The sequence below is a fragment of the Rattus norvegicus genome, chromosome 2 (assembly GCF_021556685.1).
Source record: "Rattus norvegicus strain SHRSP/BbbUtx chromosome 2, alternate assembly SHRSP_T2T, whole genome shotgun sequence".
Lineage (NCBI taxonomy): Eukaryota > Metazoa > Chordata > Mammalia > Rodentia > Muridae > Rattus > Rattus norvegicus.
The window spans coordinates 62,146,453-62,154,918 of record NC_141535.1 but is presented as its reverse complement, the minus strand read 5'-3'; the positions used below and the strand labels follow the sequence as shown (position 1 = coordinate 62,154,918).

Below are 8,466 nucleotides of genomic sequence, written 5' to 3'. Positions count from 1 at the left end.
GGGTGAGAAAAGTGCTGTACGGAGTGGGAAGAATTGAAGCCACTTTCTTTGGTGATCGCCACTCCCAGCAGCTCCTGGTATATCCCACAGGTATAGCTCAAGACTCACTGAGGAGTACATCTTCAAATCTTCATACTTTCTGTGCTCCATCAACTGACTTGGCTTAATGCCTTAAATGTAGCTCATACTGATGCTACTTTTCATCCTTTTAAAGCTAACCATTTGAAAGCTCCTGGCCTTATGACACAGACTCACAGGTATGATCTGCAGGTTGCTATTCTAACTGCAACTTCCAGCTGAATGACCCTGAACACATGTAACTCCTCTGAGCCTCTTTTTTTTTTTTTTTTTCCCCATCTTTATTAAATTGGGTATTTCTTACTTACATTTCAAATGTTATTCCCTTTCCCGGTTTCCAGGCCAACCTCCCCTAATCCCTCCCCCTCCCCTTCCTTATAGCTATTCTCCTCCCCATCCTCCCCCCATTGCTGCCCTCCCCCCAACAATCACATTCACTGGGGGTTCAGTCTTAGCAGGACCCAGGGCTTCCCCTTCCACTGGTGCTCTTACTAGGATATTCATTGCTACCTATGAGGTCAGAGTCCAGGGTCAGTCCATGTATAGTCTTTAGGTAGTGGCTTAGTCCCTGGAAGCTCTGGTTGCTTGGCATTGTTGTACATATGGGGTCTCGAGCCCCTTCGAGCTCTTCCAGTTCTTTCTCTGATTCCTTCAACGGGGGTCCTATTCTCAGTTCAGTGGTTTGCTGCTGGCATTCGCCTCTGTATTTGCTGTATTCTGGCTGTGTCTCTCAGGAGCGATCTACATCCGGCTCCTGTCGGTCTGCACTTCTTTGCTTCATCCATCTTGTCTAATTGGGTGGCTGTATATGTATGGGCCACATGTGGGGCAGACTCTGAATGGCTGTTCCTTCTGTCTCTGTTTTAATCTTTGCCTCTCCCTTCCCTGCCAAGGGTATTCTTTTTCCTCATTTAAAGAAGGAGTGAAGCATTCACATTTTGATCATCCGTCTTGAGTTTCATGTGTTCTATGCATCTAGGGTAATTCAAGCATTTGGGCTAATAGCCACTTATCAATGAGTGCATACCATGTGTGTTTTTCTGTGATTGGGTTAGCTCACTCAGGATGATATTTTCCAGTTCCATCCATTTGCCCATGAATTTCATAAAGTCGTTGTTTTTGATAGCTGAGTAATATTCCATTGTGTAGACGTACCACATTTTCTGTATCCATTCCTCTGAGCCTCTTAGCGCTTGTCAGATGTGCACACTATATCCTATGGCGTGTAAGTGTTATGACAAGTCTTCCAGCTGTGTGTTACTCCTGCACCTGTACTTCTCCCCTGCATGTCAACTTCTCCACTGCTGCTGACCTCGGAACTCAAAGTACTATCATCTTTTTTCTCTAGTACATTCAGTTTCTGTTAGCGTTCTGAAATCAGCTTGCATAAAAACCACTCAAACCCTGCTTTCCAAAGACCCAAAAGATCCTGTGTGTTCATTGCACTGAAAGCTCAGGCTCTAACAACAGAACTGGTCTTAACAGTGAACGAGCTGGGTGTGATCCTTGCTCATCCGAGGAGGAAAAAGACCCCAAAGCACTTGCAATCCCAAGGCCTAGTTCTCAGGAGTGAGCGTTGGCTGTGGTGGGAGCATGGAGGCTGGGAGGAATGGACTGAGAGGTGTCCAGGGGAGAGGTACCTGGACCAGTGGAACACAAGCCGCCGTGGGTCTGGTGGGATGAGCAGACTAAGCAAAAGAATGGGGAGCTCAGTGCCAAAGAGAAAACGTGATTCTGATCAGATTCACGGCAGACTGGATGTGTGTTGATTTAGAAACATGAAGTTCTTTACTGGAGGCTTCAGTAAAGCTGGCTTCCCAGGGAATAATTTTTGAAGTGTGTTAGGTATCTACAGCAACATTAAGCTGTAATTAATTTAAGTACTCTGTACTCTGGCTACTGATATCCAGCATCAGGGACCCTGAGCGATTAGGTATTAAAAAATAAATTAATGTAAAGCTTACCTTCAGACAGCAGAGGGCAGTCTTGCCCTCTTTAGCCAGATAGATGCTGGCACCAAACAAGGTTGGTGCAATCAGTTTAAAATTACCTAATTAGTTTAATTAGCTCGAACTGCCTTGTCCACTCACTGGAGATGAGTAACGGACTCATCGTTGTATCATGTTTATAGCTTGAATTGGGGCTTTCTCCGATCACTCTCAGTAGCCTCTCACCATCATCAACCATGGAAAGCACTTAAGAGGCAACAAAGAGAAGGTAAGGGCACTGGGACTGTTCCTGTCCCTTCTGACGTGTCATGGATGAAGGAGAGTGATATAGCAGGGGTCCAGGGACAGTGGTTTGTAAGCAGAGAAGCAAATGCATCTGCAGAATAAACCTGGTGCTCAGTTCATAGGAGCAAAGCTGTCACAGAATATGGAGATACAACAGTTAACAGTGACAAAGGATCCCAGGAAGAATGCTGTGTCATTCGGTGAAAATAGTCCAGCAGAGAGGCCTATTTTCGGAGGTCTGTGGAGTGCTAACAGTGAATTATCTGGATCCTGTCCAGCAGAGCACTTGTAGTACCGATTGCCGCAAAAACATAGGAATCTACACAATGAAACATTCAGATGACAAGTCCAAAGGTCTCTGTTCTCCACTAGAATAAAATATTTTTTTCCACACCACCACCCCACCTTTTGGGGGTGGGATTAGTTTGAAACTAGGGCCCCTTGCCTACTACCCATGCACCGGTGAGCTATCCTCTAGCCCACTTTTTGCTTTGAGACAGTGTCTCATTAGCTTGCAGAGGCTAGCCTTGAGCTTGCTCTATACCAACGGCACATCTCAAACATGTAACCTTCCTGCCTCAGCCTCCTCTCAGATGGCTAGGAGCGTGTGCTTACGCTTCGGCTGAACCTTGAGGACCATTGTTTTCAGGGTCTCCCTAAGCTGTTCATGGTTGATTAAGATTGAGCTCTGTCTCATTGCGGGCACAGCTCTCATAATGGAGTAAAAGAGGGCACAACTTTCAGGTTAATGGATATAACTGGGTTTTTAAAAATTAGCTGCACAAAAATTCTATGACTTTATCATAGCTTAGTTCAGAAACTATTGGGAACTTCAAGTTGGCATTTTTTTTTTTTTTTTTTTGGCTCCTGTTCTTTGTGATTTTGCTTTTGTTGCTCTACAAACTATGCTTCATGCATTCCTATGTAATTCCCCTCACTTACAAAGAATAGTTCCACAGAAGTGGGATTGCGAGGTTAGAAAGATATCATTCTTTTTAGTTTTGTAAGCTCTATCTTACATGATATGGCGGTTTGAATAAGAATGACACCTATAAGGCCATAGATTTGACTGCTTAGTCATCAGGGACTGCATCTGTTTGAGAAGGATTAGAAGGTGTGGCCTTGGTGGAGGAAGTGTGTCACTGGAGATGGGCTAAGCCTGGTCTTGCTCTTTCTGCCTGCAAAGGATGTAGCTCTCAGCTACTGTTCCAGAGCTGAGGGCTGCCCTGCTCCACTGCGCCCCCACCATGATACTAATGGACTAACTCTCTGAAACCGTAAGCAAGCCCATCATTAAATTCTTTTTAAGAAAGGACTGGAAGAGCTTGAAGGGGCTCGAGACCCCCTTATGAACAACAATGCCAACCAACCAGAGCTTCCAGGGACTAAGCCACTACCCAAAGACTATACATGGACTGACCCTGGGCTCCAACCTCATAGGTAGCAATGAATAGCCTAGTAAGAGCACCAGTGGAAGGGGAAGCCCTTGGTCCTGCTAAGACTGAACCCCCAGTGAACTAGATTGTTGGGGGGAGGGCGGTAATGGGGGAGGATGGGGAGGGGAACACCCATAGAGAAGGGGAGGGGGAGGGATTAGGGGATGTTGGCCTGGAAACCAGGAAAGGGAATAACAATCAAAATGTAAATAAGAAATACTCAAGTTAATAAAGAAAAAAAATTCTTTCTAAGAGTTGTCTTGGTCATGGTTTCTCTTCATGGGAACAGAACAGTGACTAAAACAGATGGTCTGATAAATTCGTGGCAGAGTGCCTTCGTTCCACTTGCTCACAAATGCTACTAATGGATCATTTCCCAAACAAAACCTACTTTCCCAATCAGAAGTAAAAGGTACCAAGAACCAGTTACACTAAGTATTTTTTTAAAGATTTATTTATTTACTTAATGTATATAAACACACTGTAGCTGTCTTCAGACACACCCAACCCCATTACAGATGGTTGTGAGCCACCATGTGGTTGCTGGGAATTGAACTCAGGACCTCGGGAAGAGCAGTCAGTGATCTTAACTGCTGAGCCATCTCTCCAGCCCTACACTAAGTATTTAATACTGTGACATAAAACAAACATGCTGAGTGACAGAAATGTATATATGTTACTACAATTATAGAACAAAAAAATCACAAAAATTTCATTTAAAGATATTTTAGCATTTCTTTTAGTCTAGACTTGGCAGCAGTTCATTTCATAAAACAGAATAAATAAGACAAGGAGGAAGGCTCGAGTCTATAGACAGACAAAGGCTGAAACAGAAAACAGAAGGCTCATCTCAGTGTTAAGTTTCTTGTAAGGTCAGCATAGGAGACAGAACAAAAGGAAACTACCTTCCAGGTAAGGATTCAGGTGGCGGGAACTCGGTTACCCTGACAACTCCCTCTGATCTGTTTAGGAAAACTGGCTATTAAATGATAATCCTGATTTTCTCTACAACCATATAAGCAATTTCAAGAGGTGAAGGAATATCTAGTCTAAGTGCCTCTGCTTTGGTTTTAACTTGATCTGTTAGGGCTTGAAACCATTTGGTCCAAAAAAAAAAAAAAAAAAGTCTCTCTGTTATTTTTACTCAATTCCAATCATCAGACAAGAGATGTCAGGAACATGGCTGTTCTTAGAGTCTGATATTTATGATGGATTGCTGTCAGGAAGGGGGGCAACAGGGAGTGATCTGCACTATGTCCCCAGCCTCCCTGCCTGGCATAATCCTAGTGGAGTAAGGAGGTTCCTCCTGGGTGGACACTGCGGGATGTGAGCGTTCATCCACACACCCTGGGTACCAGGCTCTACCCTGGTGTGCAGCTCCCACACCTCACATGGGCACACACCTGGAAGAAGAACAATGCCAGCTGATTTTCATCTTGCACAGAAAAATATAGCAGGTCGTACAAATGTTTGTGATACATAATACTGCTAACTGGAAGAGAATATTGACTGTATTTAAAAACCATCATCCTCTAAGGAGGGGTCACAATGCCCCACTGCTAAGAGAACTTGCAAGGATATTTCAGTGTGTTCACTTTAGTTAAATAAGTGGCTAATAGGATCAGTGTTTGGGGACAACCTAGATAGAGATGGAGCTGTAGAGAGTTTTATAAGAACACAACAGACTCTAGTTCAGTAAATCACTGCTTTCTCACCCTTTCCTGGGCATGAAACCAACACACACACACACACACACACACACACACACACACACACACACACACACACACACACACACAGAGAGAGAGAGAGAGAGAGAGAGAGAGAGAGGTGTCGCACATTCACTTAGCTTTCTGCAGATCAACCAACCTCACAGGTCAGAAACATTTTCATAAGTTTGTATATAATTATAGCATGTATTCATCTGGAACTGCCTCCTGTAGCCCCCTGACCCTCCCTAATGCTTTTGTACTTTCAGTTACCAGCCCACTGAAGACATCCTGGCCCCTCTTAGAGTAACCATCCAACCCTGCCCATATTTCTTTCTGTCAGGACCTTCCATTTAAGCAACCCCCGTGCAGTTCTACCATGAGTCACTGCAGATGAGCCAAATTAACAGAGCTGTCACTTTATACCCCATGCACACAGAGGGAAAATGACCACCAGTAATAGGGTAGCACAGGCAGAAACCATACATACCTATTCTAGAACTATAAATGTATAGGAAATGTCCAGAGTGGATTTTCATTTTGAAGGAAGACAAAGGATGGGAGATGATAAACTGAGAGCTTTAGTTTCTCCTGCCCTCCCAGTTATTTCTTCCTTAACTCTCTCTTTTTCCAAAGACACCCCTTTTCACCTGTTATTTTCTCTTTATATTCATATGAAAATAGTCTAGGTAAAAAGACAATGAAGATCTGGGACCAGAAGGTCAAGATCCAGGCAGGAGATGAGGAGAGAGACAAGATAACATTCTGAAGAGAAAGACCTTACCAAGCCCAGAGGTGTAAATAGTGAGTATGTTCCATTCTTTTTATAGTTACTTCTTTTATTTTTGGGATTATGAAATAGTTACATCATTTAGTCGTCTTTTTTAATCTCTCTGAACCCAGCTGCATATCATTCCTTTACTTGCTCTCTTTCAAATTCATGACCTCTGCTTTTATTGTTGTTATGTACATGCACACATATGGATATTCATACACACATACATTATATATACGTATATATGCATCTTTATCTCTAAATACAACCTGTTCAGTTTGTAGAACGTTACTGACAGGTATGCTTTTGGAGCCTACAGTTTGGCATTGGATAAACAGTTGGCCCACTCTTCCCTGAGGAGCACTACTTATCCCACTCCTGTCTTTCCTGTTGCCTTTAGTGCTTCATAGGATTGAGATGACTTTAGGGGTGGTTCTGCTGATGCAGCTGAAAGGGTCAAAATGTCACCTTGGTTTTTTTTTTTTTTTTCCTAGAAGCCACTAATTTTGAAAACTTCTACATCTGGATCTAAGCACTCACAACTGGTCATGTTAACAGTAGCCCAAGGCCTTTGCTTATGTAATCTGGAATGAGTCAATGTTTATGCTAACATGCCTTGACATCACTCAAAGATCAATGGAAGAAACCAACACTTTCGTGGTTAAATCTTCACGGAGGCCATATTCTGTCAATGTCTCATGGGCACGAAAAAAGGGGGGTCGCTGAAGCTGAGGGTATAGATCTGACCTCCCAAGTCCCCCTCTGTCCCACGTATAAGCAGTTGGATCCTCTCCCTTCCTTTCATTTCCTGTATAGAATGAAGGATATAACAGTGGGTAAAGCTATAAAAAAAAAGAAAGGCAATTTGGGGGGGTCATGAAAAGAGAAAAAGCAGAGAGACACCATTCTATGGATCTAACTGAAACCTTTGGCATTGGTATAAGAAGAATAATCGGCAGCTGCTTGGGGTTCCTTTCCCTTCCCAGCCATGAACTTGCCATTGTTTAGAAATGTCAGCCGAAATTCTATTTACAGAGAAAGGACATGAACTAAAACCTCCTGTATAACCCCAATACCTTCCAGTTATATTTCGGCAGTTTTTAATTCCATTCAAAGTATTCCTGGAGCAACCTTGTATTCCTCTTACCATGAAGGGAAAGATCTTAGGAACCTGTGAGCTGCCAAAAGGGTATATGGGGCCAATGCTAACACAACTGTTTATTCTCTTTCCTGGTTTGTTTCCAATTGCTATGAAAAATATTATGACAAAAAAGAACTGGGGGGTGGCAAGGAAAGGGTTTATTTGACTGACAGGTTGAATCAGTCTATCACTGAGAGAATTCATGGCATGAACTTAAGCAGGGGAAGAGATGGGAGCCATTGAGGAACACTATGTCCTGGCTTGCTCCCCATGACTTGCTCAGCCTGCTTTCTTATATAATTCAGGATCATCTGCGTAGGGATGACACTACCCACAGTGGACTAGCCATATTAATCATTAATCAGCACACCACAGATATGCCTATAGGTCAGTCTGATAGAGGCAATTCCTCATTTGAGGTTTCCATATCCCAGGTGACTAGCGTTTGTGTCAAGTTTACAAAAACTAACCTGTACTCACACTGGGGCACATCTTACTTTCTGTGACCTATTGGAAAGCTCAAACTCTCAGACACATCTTAATTTCTTCTAAGAGTCTCTCTTTCTCTTAATCTTCATGATTAAGACTGTATTAAAATATCTTTAATAAAAAATCCCAGCTCTGCTTCCCAATACTGGCTAGTTCTGAAATTCTTTTCAACTTTGAAGCCACAAATCTTTCTTTGATTGGATAAATAAATAAATAAAAATTTTCAAAAGAGAAGAGGAAAGGACACAATCTGTAGGAGGAATGTAGAAACACATAGAGAAGCTATGAAAATGGCAACCACTCCCAGCTGGAGACCCAGGTCTTATTATGTGTCTGGGCCGTCTCTGCACATGCAATGGAATTAGAAACATGGGACACGTGCTCATCTTCCAGGACACTGAAATTCAACACACTACTGGATGCACTTGATTCACACACCTGAACTAGCACATCCTGGGTCAGAGGGTCACCCTGTGTTAATTTGCCATCAACCATCCCTTAGTAAATAATAACTTTCCAAAAATCCAACCTGGAAAGTACAATCCTTGCTTTGAGCATTGCTGTGAAACTGGACATAGCGTAGAGTTGGTCCCTGACTATGAAT

At 43.0% G+C, this 8,466-nt stretch overlaps 1 long non-coding RNA gene across 1 annotated transcript; it reads left to right on the top strand.

Moving 5' to 3' along the window:
* Positions 1-2,111: 2,111 nt before the first annotated feature.
* On the top strand, positions 2,112-8,003 carry LOC147996118 (uncharacterized). Its single transcript, XR_015674197.1, has 3 exons — positions 2,112-2,295; positions 6,142-6,261; positions 6,727-8,003. It is a non-coding gene; the product is annotated as an uncharacterized LOC147996118 (long non-coding RNA).
* The last annotated feature ends 463 nt before the right edge of the window (positions 8,004-8,466 follow it).